The 26,361-nt window shown below is 34.4% G+C and overlaps 1 long non-coding RNA gene across 1 annotated transcript in view; it reads right to left on the bottom strand.

Annotated features, from left to right (window-relative positions):
* Positions 1-484: 484 nt before the first annotated feature.
* The window catches only part of LOC130541489 (uncharacterized), a 69,173-nt gene continuing 43,296 nt past the window's right edge, over positions 485-26,361 (bottom strand). The window contains exons 2-3 of the long non-coding RNA XR_008955544.2: positions 6,728-6,832; positions 485-1,017 (exon numbers count right to left, since the gene is read on the bottom strand). This is a non-coding gene — a long non-coding RNA (uncharacterized LOC130541489). The remainder of the gene's footprint in view (positions 1,018-6,727; positions 6,833-26,361) is intronic.

The following is a 26,361-nucleotide window of genomic DNA, read 5'->3' on the forward strand; positions in this document are numbered from 1 at the left end:
TGAAGAGCAGAAACTGATTTTCATATGAATTTAATAGTTAGGATTGATTGATCTTTTACAATTAACAGTACTGGGGCAAACTCAAGTGACTGGGATAATCATCCTAAATTATATTAAAACTGAATTGGACATAGCTGCATTTCTAGGCACACTATTATTCTTCCCCCATGTTATAATTAAACAATTAAAATTATTCCCTTTTTCATCAAAATGATAAATGGCAAAAATAAGGGGAAAGAAAGGAAAAACAGCAGAAATCAACCTTCCATTTTTCAGCATGAAATATTCTTGACACAGGCACAGCTGCTGCTTCTGGCAAAGCCTATTACAAATGCAAGTAAACTCATTTTTCCCTACAAATAATATTTTCATTAATTTCACAGTGTTTCAGAAATAAATCACATTGCAGTAGATCCTTTGGAGCTTCAAAGAAATAAAACTGGCTTTCTTAAACATCAAGTTAAATTATTGACCACAGCAAAGGTATGTTGATCATTAGTTTTTATTTCATTATCAATTATTGCTTTTCCTTATTTCCTCATAAAAGTGATGTTATTATTACACTTGTCATAATCACTTATAATTATTATCTCATTTCTTACATTATAGTTTTTATCAGAGTAAGAAAATTGGGTGATGCAGCAAAATTGACCATTTTATATTCAATAATGTTGCCACATCTGCTCATGTAGTATCTCTGTATAAAATTCAAAGTATTAATACGTCAGAGGAAAGAAAAAGTGTTCTGAAGGCAGAGAGGTGTTTTAATCAGCGTTCTCCAGAGAAACAGAATCAACAGGATGGATGGATACATACATGCATACATACATATTTACCATGACAAACTGGCTCACATAATTATGAATGCAGTGAAGTCTCATGACCTGCTGTCTCCAAACTGACAGCACAGGAAAGCTGGACGTGTAGCTACAGTGCACACCAGAAGGCCTGAGAACCAGGATCCTTATCATACATCCCCATCCAGGTCTGAAGGTCCTAAAGCAACAGCACCAACATCTGAAAACAAGACAAAATGGACATCCCAGTTCAAGTAGGAAGCAATTTTGCACTATTCAGGCCCTCAAATGATTGTAATATGCCTGCCACCACTGGTGAGGGTAATCTTCTTTATTCAATCTATCAATTCAAGTATTATCCTGTTCCAAAAACACCCTCACAAACACACCTGGAATAATGTTTTACCAACTATCCAAGCATACTAAGCTGTGTCATGTTGACATACAAACTTCACCATCTCAAGGTCAAGTTCAAATTCTTGTTCCACTATTTGTGTGACTTTTGGCAATTTACATAATCTGTATCAATCCTCCTACATTTTAACAGGAAGAAAAGAGAAGGAAGGACAGGACAAAAAATACAAATATCGGTAGATTTGTGTTATATCTTTTGGATATCGAAATAGTTCCCATCTATTTGTTTAGTTTTTATTTTTGCTTTTTACTGTGAAGTAGTATATAAAATCATTTTTTGAGAAAGAAATAAGATTTATTGGAGGTTTGATGATACTTTAGGAGGATTTAAAACTTACGAAAAGTGAAAAATAAAAACATTCAGGCAAATATACTCATTCAGTGGGATCGACGGTCTAGTTAAGACTGTTAAGAATCTAGAGTTGTAAATATGCTCAATTAAGTATATAGATGTTAAATATTCTTATAGTATTTATATTATATCATAAATGCTCAGCCGGCCAATTGTGGGCAAGACAATGTAGATAGTTGGATTATCCAGGATTAGCGTTTTGTTATGTAATGTAGTGAAAGGAAAAAAGGGCAAGTGAATTTGAAATTTTGAAAAGAGAGTGAGTGACAACATCATGGTGAGTGTATCAGAAGAACTGTGGGGACAGTAAAATAAATTGATAAAAACCGATCCACATAAATTTCATGTGATTTGGAATGGGCATAAGTTCAGCAAGAAATTCAGAAAAGAAGTAGAAATGTAAGGTCACAGGGCAAAAATAATTCAGGATTTTTTTTGTGGTGGGGAAGTATAACAATGAGGCTCATGAATTCAGTTATAGGCTAAAGAGAAATTGCATCATAAATGGTAGATAGCAATTGGTCACAAGTCATGCAAGTGTTCACATATGGGTGAACTCTAGCAATAAGCATCACTTTTAAGGATCATTACTAAAAGTTTTGAAAAAACAGACTTGAGTACTGTGTGTCCTGATTGAGTATAGGTTTTGAAGTCAAAAAAACCTAATTTGATGTATATCTCTGACACTTTCTTGCTTCGAAAACTTCAGGAAATTGCATGTTTTCTCTCAACCTCATTGTTCTTATGTCCAAAGTGAAGGTAGAGATGGGGGAAGATATAGACAGATTAGGTTATATCCCCTAGGTCATATATCACATAAGTGGGTAAAGACAATGAACCTAGATTTTCTAAATTCAGATTCATTGTGCTTTCCATTATATCACAATAACCTATGGTTAAATATCTAGAAAAAGCAATAAAGAATTCACAATTCATTTACTGGGTTTGGGGAATTCAGACAAGATTTATGTTAGTGCTTATCTCTACCAGCTGTCTTTAAATCGCAAGGCTAAACACAGGCAACAGTTTGCTTGGATTTTCCATTTTGGTTACTTAAAACATATTGCAAGAAGATTCTGCACCTAGGTTTAAAGCACAGTTTAGCTGGTGGCAAAGACTAACTGTTCTCTGCAAAAAATCTAAACAAGCACTAGACATTTCTTCAGTTTTCAATCAACTGTGCTACATGTTTAAAATATAGTTAAAGCAACAGCAAAACTAGAAAGATGGCAGAATGCAAAGGAGCATATAGGCAGGGCCACTTTGCCGCCAGAAAAGGAAGCAGATGGAGAATCATATAAGTAGGAAAAATTAAAGTCAGGAAGGGAAGGCAGCAGAGCCGACATGGTGAGAGCAACACCAGTGAGGAACACAGGCAGATTGCTAAGCTTCACTGCTGCTGCAGCAGCAAGACATTAGACGCAAGTCATGTGGGAAGAATTACTATCTGGGAATTTTAAACCACATAGATAGAGAAAGACTAAGAATATACTAATAAAAGAGTCACTGCACAACACCTGTTTTACATCTTCGGAACTGAAGTTTTTCCCTCCCTGGTACTCAATGAATAAAGCTCAATTGCCTCACTCTAGCTCCTTGTTAAGTATCTAAAATAAATTTAGATGTTAGTAAAATAACATAACCCCGAAGATCTGCACCGTCCCTGTTTATCCCAATATCCCTCATACATACCTTCCGAATTGTTTTAGGAATTTTTTCACTATGCTCTGAGCAAAATATACACATCAACCATTTAAATTTTTCTTAAGATTAGTTAACAAAAGTCAAAGACAAAAACATCAATAGATATTTGCAGGTATATTAACTGAATTGTCGTGTAAATAACTGCTTCTGTTGGTGAGATTAAAGCTTAGAAGATTATATTTAATCTTCTACAAGATTTAATCTTGTATTAATACAAGATTTAGTATAGTAATCTCAAGCTTTAAGTTCAACAACTGGAAAAATATCCAGTAAAATGAAAGTAACTCAAATCACACTGATTTGAAGGACTAAAAACAACATCATTATCATCATCTTCAACATCATCTAAAGCAAATTCCAAATGCAAGTACAGATTCTGTCTCTACCTAACACACTGTAGAGCACATTGTTATATCTTTAATTTCCTTGTCAAAAATATAGAAATTGATTCTCTCTTTACACACAATATGACACCAAAAAAAAGCCTTCTAAGATTTTCCAACCAAATTGGGTAATATGTGGAATGATTTCTTCTCTGATTCCACTGAATATAGAACTGAAGTTTCTACTTATCTAGTGAACACAAAAAACCAGAGCAAAGTATTCCCTTGTGGCTTGTTATATTGTTCTACAGAATCTATTCCACTATTGTGACATAAATGTTCATTTCTAGTAATATTGATTTTTCTGGCCCGTTTTGCTAATTACAGAGGGAATTAACTATGACAAAGCACAATTTTGCATTTGTCAACTGATAAGCAACCAAATTTGAACTTTGTTCAGGCCAAGAGAGAAGAATGAATATTATATATTGATTTTGGTTTTTTGCTAAACACTATAATACTTCCTTCTCTAAAGCCCAAATCACTATAAAACATCAGTTTAATACTTCTTTAAATCTTGCTATTTTGATTGTTTACAACTAACAACAATTATTTTGCCTGATTTACACAGAAAGTGAGATAATCAAATTTAAAGTCTGAATTTTTTGTTATATGCATGTGTAAACATATATACACTTAGAACCATCTCTATGTCCTTTTTACAACTTGTCTCGGTGGAAGAGTCAGCCTTGTTCTAACAATTTTTAAACCTAATTTAATATTTTTTGATATAAATTATCCTCTCTCATGTATCTTAACATTTCTCTTTTCTTCATATATATTTCAGTTTATAAATATGACCAAAGCATCCTTATCTCAAATCAATATCCACCTTCTGAACTCACCTTGACATATAGTAAAATAAACAATAACCTCCAGTTGAGAAAAGAGTATGTTACTAGAATAGTAATTGACAACCAAGAAATAATCCCTAGTAAAATTTTTGCCTTTATATTTAAAATATAAAGAATCTTTAGCAATAATTGAAATCAAAAGCATAGGAAAAATTACTATTTAGAAAAATACATATTTTTATGTATGTATGAGTTTAACCATTTTTATGTATGTATGAGTTTTACATATGAGTTTAACCTCATAAAAAATACCAGGTGGATTCAGTTACACGGTTAGAGAAAAATGCATATGTGAGTATACAGCTATAGTCTCTGGGGAATCTTAAAAATCATAACAAAAATGATCACATGTAAAAATAAGTTATATATTTTATAGTACAAATTTTACTGAAAAAAATAGTATATTGAAAGTTAAAGTAAGAAGTAAAAACCAAACAAACAAAAAGATGTAGGTAGTACATTTTCTATGACTGATGGCTCATTTGTTAACTGACAGGATATGTTTGTGTTTATTTACAAATTAGTGATAAGATATTTTCAATGTATTGCTGAGCTTTTGATGATTAATCTTGAAATGAGTAAAGGTTTGCCACAAGGTGAATTGTCTAACTTATCATGACTTTACTCTGTATGTTACATATCATTAATATTTAATAAAAGAAATAATTCAAGAAAATAGAGTCACCTTGGAAAATCTCCATATCCAAAGTAGCTTATTATTTTATACATTTCTAATAGTGATATAAAACTGTACTATATTAACTCGTGCTTATACAGAGTGAGGCTGATGAGAGAACTGTTATGTAGACTATGCAAATAAAGCTATACACAAATATTAGACATAAAAGATATTTCATATATATGTGGTTTGCAAAAATTTGGATTAATTATATAGTTAAATTTTTGGTTTCATGTAAACTTTTTAAAAATTTGTAGGACACTGAAAGACTATCATGTATCATTTTAGTTAGGATTTGTTTTTTACTGAATGAAATTTTTGAATTTTTCTGAGCCCTATTAAATAATCCATGATTCATTACTCAATAAATAACATAAATTCTAATATTATCTTCCTGAAACATCTGGGAATGTGGTCCTTTAGACGACAATTGTGCATAAATAAAAGTAATATTTTGAGAGTTGGTATTTGTACTGGTAATAATATGTTTTACACATCAGAATGGCAACAAGAAAATACCTACTGTATCAATTCATAGGCCTATGTCTGTCCTCCCCCTTGACATGCTTTCTTTGAGAGAAAAGACGTAAAAAAATGTGCTGCAGATTGAGTATTCCTGCTCCAAAATCTTAAACTTTTTGAGTGTTGACATGATGTCACAAGTGGAAAATTCTACACATGATGTCTTTGCTTTCTGATGGCTCAGTGTACAAAAACTTTGTCTCATGCACAAAATTATTAAAAATCTGTAATAAAGTTACCTCAGGCTATTTGTATAAGATGAATATAAAGCATAAATGAATTTTGTGTTAGAATCGCACCCCTTCCCCGAGATATTTCATCACATATATGCAAATATTCCACCCCCGCCCCCCAAAAAATCTGAAATCTGAAACACTTTTGGTCCTAAACATTTTGGATAAGGGATACTCACTTAACTCATCTTTCATAGATAAGTTACCAATTCATAAGCATAAGATTACAAGCCAAGAACTATGGCAAGAAAATTGACAAAAATCCATAACTTTGTGGTGTTTAAATTCTGTGAAACAGGCCCGGATACGAGACAGGTAAAATATGCAGTACATTAAGTTAGATGAGAATCGGGATGAGTATTCTGGAATAGTTTGTGAGATTTTTTGGATACATATATGTCTATGTTTATAAATTATTGTGAAGGACAGAGATGAAGACATTTAATTTGAAACTAAGAAGCACATTTAATTTGATGTGACCCAAATATCGACAAGGTGATTTAAAGTTTCTACTGTTATTTTCTGTTATGTCTGTTTCCCACCAGGCAGTTTACTTAGCAGTTGCTTTTTTAAATTATATTTTCAGTGTTTCTTATCCATCTTGTCCCTTACTTTAATAATAGCTGATATAGTTGGAATTCATTTATATTATTTATTGATTTATATTAATTATTGATTATGCATTTCACTATTATCTACTGGTAACTACAGTCTGTCAAGTGCTATTTTAGGTCTTAGATAAGTAATAGTAAATGAAATAGAAAACACTCTTGCTATTTTGGAACTCACAATTTAGGTGAAACTGTATGAAGACGAGTAAAGTCATCTTCCAATAACCCTTAAAAACTTGCAGGAACTGCCGCTATTTAATGATGATAGAGTGGGTTCTCAGCTCTGAAAGAATATTTATTAAAATGTGTTGTCACTCTTAGTTTTTTATTTTAGCTAAAAATATTCACAAGATTTTAATCATTATAATTTGAGAAGAAATACTGACTATATTTCACAAGTTATAAGTAAGGTATCCTAATTTTAAACATAACTCTAATTATTTTAGGTTAAGTTTTTGTATTTGAAATTGTTTCTCATAGCCCCAAGATTTTCTAAGCACCTATTTTATATGCCTTGCCACATGCTAGGTCATTATTGTGCTGCGCTTTGGGTAGGAATTATAATTAGTAGCATAGGCTCTATAGACGAGTTCCGGAGTACGACTGAGTAAGAATCCAGCCTCTGCAGTTTACCAGTTGTGTGAACATAGGCAACTTCTTTAAGTTCTATTGACTACACTTTTCCCATCTACAAAATACAGATACAATTAGTTAAATTAAAATAAAAAAAGAAGTTTTGGAGAATTAAGTGACATAATACAGGTGATGCAATTACAATTAGCTTGGTACTTGTCAAATCTTAAATGATTATTGGCAGTTCTTATCACTAGAAGATATAAAATTATTAAACTGTTTCTAATGGGTTTATAATATAATTGAGAAAATAATATGAATGACATGAAGCAATCAGCAAATGATAATTGCCAGAATATATTAAAGAGAAAAATTATGTGGTTAATATAGTACTGGATTGACAGAACTGTGCACTGGATTGACAGAACCGTGATTAATACTTGCACTTTTTTAGGTGTGGTTATTTTAGGTAAGGCTTAAGCATACACATTAATTTGCTAGGGCTGCCATAATAAACTATCACAGACTGGGTGGCTTGAACAACAGAAATTTATTTTCTCATACTTCTGGAGGCTAGGAAGTCCAAGATCAAGGTATTGGCAGGTTTGGTTTCTTGAAGCCTCTCACCTTAGTTGGAAGTGGCCATCTTATTAATGTGTTCACAGATGGAAAAAGGAAAATTCATTTTCCTCTACTCTCAGTATTTCTCACACCAAATGTGTGGGTTTTCTACACATAGCAATTATCCAACTCTTTGTAGACACCAAATGAGTGTCTTATAATTTAATTCAATTTTGACACTAAATAGTTGGAGTTAGTGCAAACCCCCAGGTTACAGGCTTAGCCTAAAAAGACCGCCCCCACTTCAGACACCAGTCATAAGTAGTAAGTCCCCACATTATCTGCACTTCTGTCTGACGTGGATACAAATTAGGGGTTTCACAACTCCCTTCTTGTTTGGTAATTTGCCTTAACAGCTCACAGAATTCAAGGAAACGCTTGATTTACCCTAAACATATTATTTTATTTATTTTTATTTTATTTTATATTTATTTATTTATTTAATTTTGAGATGGAGTGTTGCACTGTCCCCCAGACTGGAGTACAGCGGCATGGTCTCGGCTCACTGTAAACTCCGCCTTCCGGGTTCAAGGGATCCTGCCCCAGCTTCCCTAGTAGCTTGGACTACAGGCATGTGTCACCACACCTGGATAATTTTTGTGTTTTTAGCAGAGACAGGATTTTACCTTGTTGGCCAGGCTGTTCTTGAACTCCTGACCTCAAGTGGTCTGCCCACCTCGGCCTCCCAAAGTGTTGTGATTACAGGCATGAGCCACTGTGCCCAGCCCCTAATCAGGTTACTACAAAAGATATAATTGAACAGTCAGTTGCTGTGCAATTATACAAAAGCCCTCAAAATGCTATCTAAAGTTTTTTATAATCCTTTATGTAGGAACAATTAATAAAATTTTTTTATTGATTATTGGACTCCGTTTCCAATCCCTCTCCCTTCCCTGGAGGTGAAGGAGTAGGACCAAAAGTTCCAACCCTCTAATTATATGATTGATTGCTCTGGCAACCAGCCCCCATCCAGAAGGTAACTTGGGGCCCCAACCAGTGTTCCACTCATTAACATACAAAAAGACACTTATGACCTCAGAGATTCCAAGGGTGTTAGAAGTTTTTGTGTCAGAAACTGGAGACTAAGATCAAATATTATAACACAAGATGCTCCTATCACCATTATTATTTAGGAATTTACAAGTATTTTAGAACCTCTGTGCCAGAAACTTGGTGAAGAAACCAAACATATATTTCTTATTATGTCAGGTATGGCCATCCCTAAGTCTGTGCTGTTGTGTTTTACACAATTCTTCCTAGAAATACACCAGCCATATTGGATTAGGACTCACACATAGGACTTCATTTACCTAATTGTCTCATTAAAGACTGTCTTTAAATTTCTGTCATTCTGAGGCACTGGAGATTAGAATTTACACATATGAAATTGGCAGGAGGACAGTTTGGTATCTCAATTTTATCATCTCTAAAATGCAGATGATATTATACAAGCTGCAAATGTAATTGCAAAGATTTATTTTAAAAAGGTATGTAATGCTTTTAGCACACTGAGTATGATTTAGTGCTCAAATGTAGCTGTGTCAGTCAGTATCACAAAAGGGAACAGAAGACACATTCAAATGTAAGTCAAGAAGGGTTTATTTACAAAGGGATAACTGCAAATAAGTGAGTGAAAGGGAATCCAGATTTCTAAGGGAAACCACAAGGAATGGTGTGTCTAATAGCTCCAGCACTGTTAGAATCCCAAGCCATTAAGGCATGAAAAAAGTGAAGGTTACTAAAACCTAGAATTGGTCAATGTCTTGCAAAGGAAGCTAACAACAGGAAAGGTAACTTTCGATGTCAGAAAACAGCCAGTTCAAAGCAACTTTGAGAGAGGAAGTAGGGGAATAATTATCTTCATGTCAAGTTTTGTATTCCTTCAGATTTCTTTACAGGTTCTATATTAGTAGAACATAAATGTAACCCAGACACTTAATGATATGGTTTATACATGTCAGTCTCCTAGGCGAAGACAGTAGAATGGAGAAGAATAAAGAGTATTTCTGGAGTGTCCATTGGACATTAGGTAGTAAAAAATGTTAGGTGAAAGTTTGAGAGAAAAACATCTTTAGTATGTTTTTTTAAGGAAAACAGAATTGTTGCAGGTACCAGGATGATTTACCTTTAGTTACTCAGTTCTTAAAAGAAGGATGACAAGTTTAATCCTGGAAATTATGAATACAAAAATAGTAAATAAGAGGGCACCAATGTTAATTATATGAAGACTGGTCCTATTGAATAAGACTAAATTTAAAAAAATAAAATAAAAATCTGTGGAAATCATACTCCATAATGATGGAAAGACTAGGACAATTTTTTAGCATAGCAAAAGTCCTCAAGTTCAAAATTGCACAGTGTTAAAATTTATCAGAAAAATCTACTAATACAGACCAACTCCAATTCTAAAATGACAAATGCACACAAATAGCCTTCAAAGTTAATAACCATTTTAAATGTGAAAAAGAACACAACACATTCAAACTTACCTTATTATAATTCTTCAGATCTTATTATTTATTGTTCTGAGATTATTAGACAGTAGAATATAAATCAGAATGTTACTGTCACTTGGGAATAAAAAACATACATATGGGTTTTTGATTTTGTAGTGATTGTGTGTAATAATTTTGTCACACATATGTTTATGTTTTATTCTGAAATTGCAGTGACATTCTGAATCATATTCTACTGCCTACTAATCTGTCAATGGGAGCTAGTTAAGCTATAATATGCATAAATACTTAAAAGGAAGCTATACATGTTTTTACCAATTATTTTCTTATTATAGTTGTGTGTGAATTTATAACTAAACACTAAAATTAGAAATAGCTCAGTAATCTTAGAAAACTGGAAACACCTAAGAAACCTTAATATATTAGTTCACATATCAAAATGCTGATCTTTTTGACTTATTTTCTTGACTACCTACCTCAGTCAAAATACAATTCTTTAATTAAGGCAAATATGCAAGGCCACCTCTGAATTTGTATTCCCCACTAACATGGTCTTACAGTTGTAGGGATATAAAAATTAAAGATGGTAGGGTTGATATGGGATGGGATCTTAGATAATGAAGAAACAAAGAGTCGCCTGTGTATTTCTCTATCCTTTATTAATCTGTCATTTCCCACAGTAATGTAAGAATCTAATTGTTTGTGCTTCCATAAATCACTCTTCTCTGGATATAACTAGACAATTTTCTGTATTACTGTCTAAACTCTTACTGTAAGGAAGTCATTAAATACATCTTAGAGCTATTATCTCCACAACCACTACAAATCAACACATTTATACATACTGATTCAGAAATTAAATTGGTAAAGTTATCTGCCTAAAATAATATGTGACTCCAGTTAACACAGAAAGAAAAGGGAAGAGAAGACTAGAAAGAACTTTAGCCAGTAGTATAGTTTTGAAAAAGTTTCAGCCAGTCCAACAGAGAACTCCAGCGTAGATTGCCTATGAGGAAGTCATTTATTGGACAGAAATTCTGTGAAAGTGGGTCAGCCCCAGGTGGAGGATATGGGCTACCTTCTTTCTGGCAGTAGGTTCTCTAGAAGGGAGCTCTGAGATGTGCCCCTCCCAGAGACTGCCACAAAAGCACAGTGATGGCTAAATATAGTATCTAAATTGTTTTTATTTACGTACTACATATCAAGCAAACATATCACAATGAAAACACGTATCTTTTTCTGAGAAACAACAATGAACACTGAGCTTTGTACCCACACACAATTTATGCATGCATCTTCTATCATTTTCCAAATCTTCTACTATTTTCCAAATCTTCTATTAATCCCACCAAACGCTAGTATATCAGCTTCCTGAAATTTACAGAGGTGTAATCAAGTATGGCACAACTCAGAGTAACACCACTAGTTTTTTCATTAAATGGTCAGCAGTGGCAGTATTTAACTGTTTCAGACTGCTCCTGTCCAAAACGTTTTATGCCTTTATTTTATTTTAAATATTTTGTATCCAAAAAAAATTTTTTTTATTTATTTTAAATCATTTTGTATCCAGATTTCTGTTCTTGAATGGAGAGTGTAGATTAAATTGATTTTTTTAAAAAAGATGTTTTAAAAATAAGCTAATTCTGTTTCTGATTTAACAATTGGTTAAAAGTGAAACTCTTCAAAACAGACATGAACAAGGACCATCCTAGTCTGGGTAAGATTTTGTAACACTGGGTAGTAAAGCTTATTTCATTTTCCATAAATTGTGTATATTCTCTAAGTTCTAGGATGAATATAAAACCAGTGATAAATCACGATATATATTTTCCAGTTAATTATGATTACAAAATATACTTTTCTTGGACTATGTTTCCAAACTCCCAGCTTAAGAAAAACAATTATAAGCAGAATTCTCCAGCTACCTATAGACACTCCTGTCCCTGTTGCTCATTATGTTCCATTTGTATAGGGAATCTTATCATTCCTTAAAGTTCCTTTAAAAGACCTAGCTATTTTCCAACTTTGACTATGAAATTGCTCTTGTAGTCTCCTGGGATCTTTTTGAACAGGTGTCTCTTTCTTGCCATGTAGGGTGAACATTGCCTGTCATTTACTGAATGGACTCTTAATAAAAATTTTGTATAATTTAGCAAAATATCACCCACACTGTAATATTATACATTTTATATTTTTCATATATTCATTAAATAACAAGTTTTAAGCTAGCTATTACTCAGAATAAGATGTGAAGATATTGAAAAGATTTACATGATTTGAAACACCTTTTCTTAATAAGAGTTTTACTTAAATAAAATCCACTTATCAATAAAGTCACCATTTTAAAACATACAATTCACTGAGGGTTTTTTACTTTTGCTTTTTTAGTATATTTACATAGTTTGGAGCCATCACCGCTATTTAATTTTAGGACGTTTTCATGTTCACAAAAAGAAGCTCTGTACTCATTATCTCTCAATCTCCACTGCTTCCTTCTTCTAGTTCCTGGCTAGCACTAATCTACTTTCTGTTTCTAAGAATTTGCCCATTCTGGACATTTCATATGAATTAAATTTTGTAATATGTTGCCTTTTGTGACTACCTTCCCTCATTAAGCATAATGTTTTCAAAGCAATATTAAAAGTTTTAATATTATTCACTAATGAGTAATATTTAATTTTATTAATGTTTGAAAACCACATTTGTTTATCCACTATTTAGTTGATGGTCCTTTAGGTTGTTTCCAACATGGGACAAGTGTGTTGCTATAGAATATGTGTATATTGTGTAAACATATGTCTTCATTTCTCTTGAGTATATATCTATGAATAGAATTGCTGAATCATATGGTCACTCCATATTTAACTTTTAAAGGAACAGCCAAACTGTTTCCCAAAGAATCTGTATCATTTTACAATGCCATGACCAATCATGGGGTTTTCATTTTCTCCATAAAACTTACTATTTTCTGTTTTGTTTCAGTGTGAGTCATCTTTTGGATATCACGTGGCATCGCTTTTTTGGTTTTGATTTGTAGCTCCCTAATGATTAAACATAATTGAACATATTTCTCATGCACTTGTTAATTATTTTTGTATCTTTTTTGGATAAATAACTACTTAAATTCTTTGCCACTTTTTACTTTTCTTTGGTTTTCAGTTATTTCATTGTAATTGTTTTTCATATACTGTGGATACAAGTCCCTTATCAGAACATATTGAATTTGCAAATATATTCTAATATGTGGGCTGTCTATTCACTTTCTTCATGATATTTTTCAAAGCATTTTTAAATTTTAAGTCCAATTTATTTATTGTTTGTTTGTTTGTTTGTTTGTATATTGGGTGTCACATGTAAAAGAAAAACAATGCCTAATTCAAAATCACAAAAACTTACTCCCAAGTTCTCTTCTGAGAGTTTTCTAACTTTAGGTCTTAAACTTAGATATGATCAATTTTAAATTACTTTTTCAATATAAAATGAGGGAGAGATATAGCTTCTAGTCCACTTTTTTTCACCATATACAAAAATCAATTAAAAATGGATTAAAGACTTAAATCTAAGACCACAAATTATGAAAGTCCTACGAGAAAACATTTGGGATGTTCTCCAGGATGATGGAGTGGGCAAAGATTTCTTGAGTAACACGCCAAAGCACAGGCAACCTAAGCAAAAATGGGCAAGTGGGACCACATCCTGTTAAAAGCTTCTGCACACAAATGAAACAATTAACAAAATGAAAATACAACCCATAGAATGAGAGAAAATATTTGCAAACTACCAATCTGTGAAAGGATTAATAACCAGAATATATAGCTCCAACTACTCAATAGGAAAAATCTAATTATGCAATTTAAAAATGGGCAAAATATTTGGATAGATATTTCTCAACAAAAGATATACAAATGGCAAACAGGTATATGAAAAGGTGCTCAACATCATTGATAATCAGAGAAATGCAAATCAAAACTACAATGATATATTATCTTACCCCAGTTAAGATGGCTTTTATCCAAAAGGCAGGCAATAAGAATGCTGGAGAGGATTAAGAAAAAAGGAAACACTTGGTGGGAATTTAAATTAATGCAGGCATTATGGAGAACAGTATGGACATTCCTCAGAAAACTAAACATAGAATTACTATATTATCCAACATTTCCACTGCTACATATATAACCAGAAGAAAGGAAATTCATGTATCAAAGAATATCCTATGTTTATTGCAGTGCTATTCACAATAGCCAAGATTTGGAAGCAGCGTAAGTGTTCATCAACAGACAAATCAATAAGGAAAATGTGGTACATATACCTAATGGAATACTATTCAGCCATGAAAAAAATAGAGATCCCGTCTTTTGCAACAACGTGAATGGAACTAGAGGACACTATGTTAAGTGAAATAAGCCAGATTCAGAAAGACAAATTTTGCACGTTCTCACTCATTTGCGGGAGCTAAAATTTAAAACAATTGAACTCACGGAGATAGAAAGTAGAATGATGGTTACCAGAGGCTGGGAAAGATAGTGGGGGGACAGGGAAAGTGGAGATGGTTAGTGGGTACAAAAACATAGGTAGAATAAATAAGATATAGTATTTGCTAGCACAATAGGGTGACTACAGTAAAAAAGAATTATTGTGTATTTAAAAATAATTAAAAGAGTATTTTTAATTAGAATGTTTCTATAACAAAGAAATGATAAATGTTTGAGGTGATGGATACTCCATTTACCTTCATGTGATTATTACACATTGCATACCTAAATAAAAATGTCTAAGTATCCCATGTGAATATATACTTACCAAGTACCCATGAAAATTAAAATTTTAAAATAAATGAATTAACCATACGTATAACTTTTTATTAACAAACTTTCAATTTTCTTCCATTGAACCATAGGTATCTCCTATGCCAGTACCAAGCTCTATTAATTATGATGACTCTGAAGTATTTGTTTGCCTGTTAAAATATTCAATTTTTCTCCTATGTTGGAAATAGACTCTAGAGGACTGAGGGAAGAAGCAGGATATCACTTTAAATATTATATTTTTAAAGAATAGATAACAAATGGTAGCAGCTTGGTTGAGTATGGTAGCGATAGAGATGAAGATAATTGGATAAATTCTGGATATATTTTGAATTTATATCCAATAATATCGATAATTGATTAAATGTAAGGCATAAGAGAGCAGACTCAAGGATGAAGTTAATGTTTTTCTTAAGCAACTGGAAGGAAATGGATATCGTTTACTGGGATAGGGTTGAAAAGGAGAAGCAAAATTTTGGATTAAATAAATAATTCAATTTTTGATATATTAAGTTTCAAGTATTTCTTATATAGTCAGGTGGAAATGTAGAGCTATATATAAATCTAGCAATCAGGAGTGGGTGAAGATGTGAATTTGGCTTATAGCAAATTTTAACAACATGGAATTGCATCAGAGACTTAGATGTGAGAATAAATAAAGAACAGACAATGTTAGAGGGATAACTTCTTTGATATTTCTGCAGTTAGAAGCTGAGTTAGGAAGAGGGATTTTTGCAAAAAACTGCATGAGGGGGAGTAGCCAATGATGTGGGCAGAACACCAGACACATGTGGTGTACAAGAAAGCAAGCAAAGCTTTAGCAGGAGGGAATAGCGACTCTTTAAAGAACTGCAGAAGGGTATGGTAAAATGAGAATATGGTAATTAGGCACTGGATTTAACAAAATACAGATGACATTGTTGGCATTGAAAAGAGCGGATTTGGTAGAGTGGTAAAGATAAAACATTATTTGGAATAGGGTTAAGAGAAAATGGCATCAAGATGGCCGAATAGGAACAGCTCCGGTCTACAGCTCCCAGCGTGAGCGACGCAGAAGACGGGTGATTTCTGCATTTCCATCTGAGGTACCGGGTTCATCTCACTAGGGAGTGCCAGACAGTGGGTGCAGGCCAGTGGGTGCGCGCACCGTGCGCCAGCCGAAGCAGGGCGAGGCATTGCCTCACCTGGGAAGCGCAAGGGGTCAGGGAGTTCCCTTTCCGAGTCAAAGAAAGGGGTGACGGAAGCAACTGGAAAACTCGGGTCACTCCCACCCGAATATTGCGCGTTTCAGACCGGCTTAAAAAACGGCGCACCACGAGACTATATCCCACACCTGGCTCGGAGGGTCCTACGCCCTCGGAATCTCGCTGATTGCTAGCACAGCAGTCTGAGATCAAACTGCAAGGCAGCAGCGAGGCTGGGGGAGGGGCGCCCGCCATTGCCTAGGTTTGCTTAGGTAAACAAAGCAGCCGGGAAGCTCGAACTGGGTGGAGCCCACCACAGCTCAAGGAGGCCTGCCTGCCTCTGTAGGCTCCACCTCTGGGGGCAGGGCACAGACAAACAAAAAGACAGCAGTAACCTCTGCAGACTTGAATGTCCCTGTCTGATAGCTTTGAAGAGAGCAGTGGTTCTCCCAGCACGCAGCTGGAGATCTGAGAACGGGCAGACTGCTTCCTCAAGTGGGTCCCTGACCCCTGACCCCCGAGCAGCCTAACTGGGAGGCACCCCCCAGCAGGGGCACACTGACACCTCACACGGCAGGGTATTCCAACAGACCTGCAGCTGAGGGTCCTGTCTGTTAGAAGGAAAACTAACAAACAGAAAGGACATCCACACTGAAAACCCATCTGTACATCACCATCATCAAAGACCAAAAGTAGATAAAACCACAAAGATGGGGAAAAAACAGAACAGAAAAACAGGAAACTCTAAAATGCAGAGCGCCTCTCCTCCTCCAAAGGAACGCAGTTCCTCACCAGCAACGGAACAAAGCTGGATGGAGAATGATTTTGACGAGCTGAGAGAAGAAGGCTTCAGACGATCAAATTACTCTGAGCTACGGGAGGACATTCAAACCAAAGGCAAAGAAGTTGAAAACTTCGAAAAAAATTTAGAAGAATGTATAACTAGAATAACCAATACAGAGAAGTGCTTAAAGGAGCTGATGGAGCTGAAAACCAAGGCTCGAGAACTACGTGAAGAATGCAGAAGCCTCAGGAGCCGATGCGATCAACTGGAAGAAAGGGTATCAGCAATGGAAGATGAAATGAATGAAACGAAGCGAGAAGGGAAGTCTAGAGAAAAAAGAATAAAAAGAAATGAGCAAAGCCTCCAAGAAATATGGGACTATGTGAAAAGACCAAATCTACGTCTGATTGGTGTACCTGAAAGTGATGCGGAGAATGAAACCAAGTTGGAAAACACTCTGCAGGATATTATCCAGGAGAACTTCCCCAATCTAGCAAGGCAGGCCAACGTTCAGATTCAGGAAATACAGAGAACGCCACAAAGATACTCCTCGAGAAGAGCAACTCCAAGACACATAATTGTCAGATTCACCAAAGTTGAAATGAAGGAAAAAATGTTAAGGGCAGCCAGACAGAAAGGTCGGGTTACCCTCAAAGGGAAGCCCATCAGACTAACAGTGGATCTCTCGGCAGAAACCCTACAAGCCAGAAGAGAGTGGGGGCCAATATTCAACATTCTTAAAGAAAAGAATTTTCAACCCAGAATTTCATATCCAGCCAAACTAAGCTTCATAAGTGAAGGAGAAATAAAATACTTTACAGACAAGCAAATGCTGAGAGATTTTGTCACCACCAGGCCTGCCCTAAAAGAGCTCCTGAAGGAAGCGCTAAACATGGAAAGGAACAACCGGTACCAGCCGCTGCAAAATCATGCCAAAATGTAAAGACCATCAAGACTAGGAAGAAACTGCATCAACTAATGAGCAAAATCACCAGCTAACATCATAATGACAGGATCAAATTCACACATAACAATATTAACTTTAAATGTAAATGGACTAAATTCTCCAATTAAAAGACACAGACTGGCAAGTTGGATAAAGAGTCAAGACCCATCAGTGTGCTGTATTCAGGAAACCCATCTCACGTGCAGAGAAACATATAGGCTCAAAATAAAAGGATGGAGGAAGATCTACCAAGCAAATGGAAAACAAAAAAAGGCAGGGGTTGCAATCCTAGTCTCTGATAAAACAGACTTTAAACCAACAAAGATCAAAAGAGACAAAGAAGGCCATTGCATAATGGTAAAGGGATCAATTCAACAAGAGGAGCTAAATATCCTAAATATTTATGCACCCAATACAGGAGCACCCAGACTCATAAAGCAAGTCCTGAGTGACCTACAAAGAGACTTAGACTCCCACACATTAATAATGGGAGACTTTAACACCCCACTGTCAACATTAGACAGATCAACGAGACAGAAAGTCAACAAGGATACCCAGGAATTGAACTCAGCTCTGCACCAAGCAGACCTAATAGACATCTACAGAACTCTCCACCCCAAATCAACAGAATATACATTTTTTTCAGCACCACACCACACCTATTCCAAAATTGACCACATAGTTGGAAGTAAAGCTCTCCTCAGCAAATGTAAAAGAACAGAAATTATAACAAACTATCTCTCAGACCACAGTGCAATCAAACAAGAACTCAGTATTAAGAATCTCACTCAAAGCCGCTCAACTACATGGAAACTGAACAACCTGCTCCTGAATGACTGCTGGGTACATAACGAAATGAAGGCAGAAATAAAGATGTTCTTTGAAACCAACGAGAACAAAGACACAACATACCAGAATCTCTGGGACGCATTCAAAGCAGTGTGCAGAGGGAAATTTATAGCACTAAATGCCCACAAGAGAAAGCAGGAAAGATCCAAAATTGACACCCTAACATCACAATTAAAAGAACTAGAAAAGCAAGAGCAAACACATTCAAAAGCTAGCAGGAGGCAAGAAATAACTAAAATCAGAGCAGAACTGAAGGAAATAGAGACACAAAAAACCCTTCAAAAAATTAATGAATCCAGGAGCTGGTTTTTTGAAAGGATCAACAAAATTGATAGACCACTAGCAAGACTAATAAAGAAAAAAAGAGAGAAGAATCAAATAGACACAATAAAAAATGATAAAGGGGATATCACCATCAATCCCACAGAAATACAAACTACCATCAGAGAATACTACAAACACCTCTATGCAAATAAACTAGAAAATCTAGAAGAAATGGATACATTCCTCGACACATACACTCTCCCAAGACTAAACCAGGAAGAAGTTGAATCTCTGAATAGACCAATAACAGGAGCTGAAATTGTGGCAATAATCAATAGTTTACCAACCAAAAAGAGTCCAGGACCAGATGGATTCACAGCCGAATTCTACCAGAGGTACAAGGAGGAACTGGTACCATTCCTTCTGAAACTATTCCAATCAATAGAAAAAGAGGGAATCCTCCCTAACTCATTTTATGAGGCCAGCATCATTCTGATACCAAAGCCTGGCAGAGACACAACCAAAAAAGAGAATTTTAGACCAATATCCTTGATGAACATTGATGCAAAAATCCTCAATAAAATACTGGCAAACCGAATCCAGCAGCACATCAAAAAGCTTATCCACCATGATCAAGTGGGCTTCATCCCTGGGATGCAAGGCTGGTTCAACATACGCAAATCAATAAATGTAATCCAGCATATAAACAGAGCCAAAGACAAAAACCACATGATTATCTCAATAGATGCAGAAAAAGCCTTTGACAAAATTCAAAAACCCTTCATGCTAAAAACTCTCAATAAATTAGGTATTGATGGGACATATTTCAAAATAATAAGAGCTATCTATGACAAACCCACAGCCAATATCATACTGAATGGGCAAAAACTGGAAGCATTCCCTTTGAAAACTGGCACAAGACAGGGATGCCCTCTCTCACCACTCCTATTCAACATAGTGTTGGAAGTTCTGGCCAGGGCAATCAGGCAGGAGAAGGAAATAAAGGGTATTCAATTAGGAAAAGAGGAAGTCAAATTGTCCCTGTTTGCAGACAACATGATTGTTTATCTACAAAACCCCATTGTCTCAGCCCAAAATCTCCTTAAGCTGATAAGCAACTTCAGCAAAGTCTCAGGATACAAAATCAATGTACAAAAATCACAAGCATTCTTATACACCAACGACAGACAAACAGAGAGCCAAATCATGAGTGAACTCCCATTCACAATTGCTTCAAAGAGAATAAAATACCTAGGAATCCAACTTACAAGGGATGTGAAGCACCTCTTCAAGGAGAACTACAAACCACTGCTCAAGGAAATAAAAGAGGATACAAACAAATGGAAGAACATTCCTTGCTCATGGGTAGGAAGAATCAATATCGTGAAAATGGCCATACTGCCCAAGGTAATTTACAGATTCAATGCCATCCCCATCAAGCTACCAACGACTTTCTTCACAGAATTGGAAAAAACTACTTTAAAGTTCATATGGAACCAAAAGAGAGCCCGCATCGCCAAGTCAATCCTAAGCCAAAAGAACAAAGCTGGAGGCATCACACTACCTGACTTCAAACTATACTACAAGGCTACAGTAACCAAAACAGCATGGTACTGGTACCAAAACAGAAATATAGATCAATGGAACAGAACAGAGCCCTCAGAAATAACGCCGCTTACCTACAACTATCTGATCTTTGACAAACCTGAGAAAAACAAGCAATGGGGAAAGGATTCCCTATTTAATAAATGGTGCTGGGAAAACTGGCTAGCCATATGTAGAAAGCTGAAACTGGATCCCTTCCTTACACCTTATACAAAAATCAATTCAAGATGGATTAAAGATTTAAACGTTAGACCTAAAACCATAAAAACCCTAGAAGAAAACCTAGGCATTACCATTCAGGACATAGGCGTGGGCAAGGACTTCATGTCCAAAACACCAAAAGCAATGGCAACAAAAGCCAAAATTGACAAATGGGATCTAATTAAACTAAAGAGCTTCTGCACAGCAAAAGAAACTACCATCAGAGTGAATAGGCAACCTACAACATGGGAGAAAATTTTCGCAACCTACTCATCGGACAAAGGGCTAATATCCAGAATCTACAGTGAACTCAAACAAATTTACAAGAAAAAATCAAACAACCCCATCAAAAAGTGGGCGAAGGACATGAACAGGCACTTCTCAAAAGAAGACATTTATGCAGCCAAAAAACACATGAAAAAATGCTCATCATCACTGGCCATCAGAGAAATGCAAATCAAAACCACTATGAGATATCATCTCACACCAGTTAGAATGGCAATCATTCAAAAGTCAGGAAACAACAGGTGCTGGAGAGGATGTGGAGAAATAGGAACACTTTTACACTGTTGGTGGGACTGTAAACTAGTTCAACCATTGTGGAAGTCAGTGTGGCGATTCCTCAGGGATCTAGAACTAGAAATACCATTTGACCCAGCCATCCCATTACTGGGTATATACCCAAATGACTATAAATCATGCTGCTATAAAGACACATGCACACATATGTTTATTGCGGCATTATTCACAATAGCAAAGACTTGGAACCAACCCAAATGTCCAACAATGATAGACTGGATTAAGAAAATGTGGCACATATACACCATGGAATACTATGCAGCCATAAAAAATGATGAGTTCATATCCTTTGTAGGGACATGGATGAAATTGGAAACCATCATTCTCAGTAAACTATCGCAAGAACAAAAAACCAAACACCGCATATTCTCACTCATAGGTGGGAATTGAACAATGAGATCACATGGACACAGGAAGGCGAATGTCATACTCTGGGGACTGTGGTGGGGAGGGGGGAGGGGGGAGGGATAGCATTGGGAGATATACCTAATGCTAGATGACGAGTTAGTGGGTGCAGCGCACCAGCATGGCACATGTATACATATGTAACTAACCTGCACAATGTGCACCTGTACCCTAAAACTTAAAGTATAATAAAAAAATAAACAAAAAAAATAAACAAAAAAAAAAAAAAGAGAAAATGGCATAACAGAAAACCAAGTATGTAGGAATAGTGTAAATAAGAAGATCAATAGTGGGGGGAAGGGTACTAACTCTACCAGATATTACTACACACTAAAATTCTAAAGAATGTGGTATTTGTATATTAAAAATTTGAAAGGCCAATGGAACTGAATATAGGAAAAAAATCCGTCATCTACAATCAACTGAGAAAAAAATGGAAGTGGTAAAATTGGATCATTTTTCATACCATATGGCAAATCTTCCAAGTAGATTCAAAATTAAAATGGAAGGATAAAAACACATGTATTAGGAGAAAACATGACTTTCTTTATATTATCTAAAAAGAGAAATGTATTCTCTTACAAAAATCCAAAAGTTTTATGAAAATATATACTTTTTTAAAAATGGCAAACTGGTAATACACACATACACCCATATACACATAAGGCAACAAAAGGTAAATGTAAATAATATTTAAAAAGCTTCAAAAATAGAGAAGAGATAAAGTTATAACAATAAAAATGGACTAGAATATGTAGAAAAATAATTAAAATGATACTATTTGAATAAATAATTGTGAACATAATAAGTTGAATTCAAATTACATATGAATACAGATACTATTTATTATCAATTGGCAAAAAAATTCAATAGTTTGAAGAACTGCTGTTGTCGAAGTAGAGAAACAGATTCTCTCAAAATTTTTTGCTGAAAATGCAAAATGGCACAACACTTGTAGAAGATAAATTAGCAATATCTAGCAAAATTGCATATACATTTATACTTTTAAGATGACTTCTAAGAATCATTCTCAAAGAATTAATGATAAAATACAAAAACACATGTTTATCAGGTTATATATATTTTGCCAGTATATATATTTCATATATATATATGTACATATATATACACACACACACACATATACACACACATACATACACACACTACTGGTATGTGTGTATATATATACAGACACACACATATATATACACATACACACATACACACACACTATATATATGTATATATACATATTCACAGAATCACTGAAACTATTACAGTTTAGAAATATATATTGAATTCAATTAATTATTAATTATAATTAGTAGAAAACAAATACATAAGAAAATTTGGAAATAATTTAAATTCCCATGAATAAGGTACTGATTTTATAAACTGATAAACCCACATGATAACTACATAGCTGTAAAAGTGAATGAGGAAGAATTCTCTGTTACTGGTGTAATACCAGAATATATTTTTAAATAAAAAGCAGGCTTTGTGTGTATATTTATATGTGTGTAATTGTAAATGACATATATGTAAGTATAAGTACATATTATATATTTATCTATAATCAAATATACTATAAAAATATTAATTCAATATATAAATTATAAAAATTAAAAAAATTTGTTTTAAGGGGGAAATGAAGGCAAAGGGTAGAACAGAATGGGATAAATCAAAGCTAAACTTCCTTGAATAAATTTTCTTTTAAAGTTTTGACTTCAGAACCATAGATATATTTCACGTTAATTTAAAGAATTATTTAAAACCATCCTGAAAGATCAAAAACAGAATGAAACATATGTTCCTGGCTGTATATGGGTTAATGACAGAACCACAAAAACAATTTGTTTTTACTATTCATTATAAAATAACTTCAACTTGTAGAAGAATTTCAAGAATAAAAAAAAAATCTCCTATAAACTCTTACCAACATACAAGTGGTTAGAATTTTGCTTTATAATTCTCTCTTTCTTCCCCCATATGCTCTCTCTATATATATAGATATAGAAAGATATAGAGAGATATATAGATATAATACATGTATAGGAATTGATATAAATGTTGATATAGGTAGATTTACATAATCATAGTGATATGGTTTTGCATCTACATATAGGTATGTAATCCTTATTAGTCTTTTTCTAAACTTGAAAGTACGTTGTAGACATCATGCTTCTGTATCCCTAAATATTTCAGTGTATAATTCTTAAGAACAAAAATATTCTTACATAATTACACTACAGCTAGCTACTTCAGACAAATTAACATTGATATAATATTATTATCTATTACAGGCTATAGGTTATTTTTTGCCAGTTGTTTAAATAATGTCCTTTGTATTAATTTGTCCCTCTGATCCAGCACCCTATCACAACTGCACATCAAATGTAATTGCCCTGTCTGTATAATATATACGTCTTTACTTTGGAGTAGATGTCTGGATTTTAGTTTTGCAGATGGATTTATGTGTCAATATGCTACTCTGCAATTTAGCAATGAGCATTCTATCTCATGCAGAAATATTTCCAGTTTTCACAAATTAGAAAACCATCCTAGGTTTCCATTGTTGATGTACATGTCTCTTTAGTTTATATTATTTATATCTTTTGATTTAGAAATGAGAAGTTGGGAGAAGGTCCTACGTCCATTTTTTTTAATTATGTCACCTCCATGTCTTCCTATGATAAACTCACATGACATTTTACAAAATGGATGATTAAAAGAAGGAAATGTGCAATGGATAAAAGTGCAGAAAAGAAATAAAAAGGAATAATGCTGGATGTGAAATTAGATACAATAAGAAGACAGCTGACCATGGGATATTGACACAGCTGTCATTTGAGTGTCTAGGTATGAGGCCACGGAAACTTACTGGAAGAGAACTTAGCATAAATGAGAAAGGTAGTTGTGATGAACAGAATGAACACGTCCTAGAGGAAGTAATGCTGGCAGAAAATTTTCACATTAGAAAAAAACCCTTGAAGGTGCTTCAAGACACTGAAATAAAGAACACAATGCAGGAAGCCGATCCAAACTTTAAAAAGCATATGACAATTCACCAGTGCGTAAAAAAAGATAGTGCTCCACATTGTTAGGTGACAAGTAGGCAAGGATGGTTTAAACTACTTTTGATAAGTTTTCATGAAAAGTAAAACACTTTAGTTTTATGTTTTTTTCTAATTTTAGGGTTTTTTAAAATTAATTGAACTTTTTACTATAACCAAAATTGCTTAGCACTTGAAATACTTATTTTATTATTATTATATTTTAAGTTCTGGGACACACGTGCAGAATGTGCAGGTTTGTTACATAGGTATACAAGCGCTGTGGTGGTTTGCTGCAGCCATCAACCTGTCATCTACATTAGGTATTTCTCCTAATGCTTCCTTCCCCTAAACCCCCAACTCCCGACAGGCCCTGGAGTGTGATGTTCCCCTCCTGTGTCCATGTGTTCTCATTGTTCAACTCCCACTTATGAGTAAGAACATGTGGTATTTGGTTTTCTGTTCCTGTATTAGTTTACAGAGAATAATGGTTTCCAGCTTTATCCATGTCCCTGAAAAGGACATTAACTCATCCTTTTTTATAGCTGCATAGTATTCCATGGTGTATATGTGCCACATTTTCTTTATCTAGTCTGTCATTGATAGGCATTTGGGTTGGTTCCAAGTCTGCTATTATGAATACTGCTGCAATAAACATATGTGTGCATGTGTCTTTATAGTAGAATGATTTATAATCCTTTGGGTATATACCCAGTAATGGGATTGCTGGGTCAAATGGTATTTCTGGTTCTAGATCCTTGAGGAATAGCTACAAATGGGATCTAACTAAACTAAAGAGCTTCTGCACCACAAAAGAAACTATCATCCGAGTGAACAGGAAACCTACAGAATGGAAGAAAAATTTTGGAATCTATCTATCTGACAAAGGGCTAATATCCAGAATCTACAAGTAACCGAAACAAATTTACAAGAAAAAAACAACCCTATCAAAATGTGTGAAGAATATGAACAGACAGTTCTCAAAAGAAGACATTTATGTGGCCAACAAATATATGAAAAAAAGCTCATCATCACTGGTCATTAGAGAAATGCAAATCAAAACCACAATGAGATACCATCTCATGCCAGTTAGAATGGTGATCATTAAAAAGTCAGGAAACAACAGAGGCTAGAGAGGATTTGGAGAAATAGGAACATTTTAACACTATTGGTGGAAGCGTAAATTAGTTCAACCATTGTACATCCATTTTCTAAACATCACATTGCTTGAAAATGATCATCAAGGACTCAAAATTTAAAAAGTGGTAATTTATAGTTTTATATAAATATCAATTAATCATGATCAATCAAATATTTTGACAACTCTGTTAAGAGAAGTGCCAATTAGTTGCAATGAATAGTTATTATAGAAGTCAAATCTCCACATTTTTTCTGTAAATGTATATATTGTATTACAACTTCTTTAGGATATACCTTAACATATAGGAAAATACTGCTTTAAAGCCTCATCTAACATGGAAATC

The sequence above is a fragment of the Pan paniscus genome, chromosome 3 (genome assembly GCF_029289425.2).
Source record: "Pan paniscus chromosome 3, NHGRI_mPanPan1-v2.0_pri, whole genome shotgun sequence".
Taxonomy (NCBI): Eukaryota; Metazoa; Chordata; class Mammalia; order Primates; family Hominidae; genus Pan; species Pan paniscus.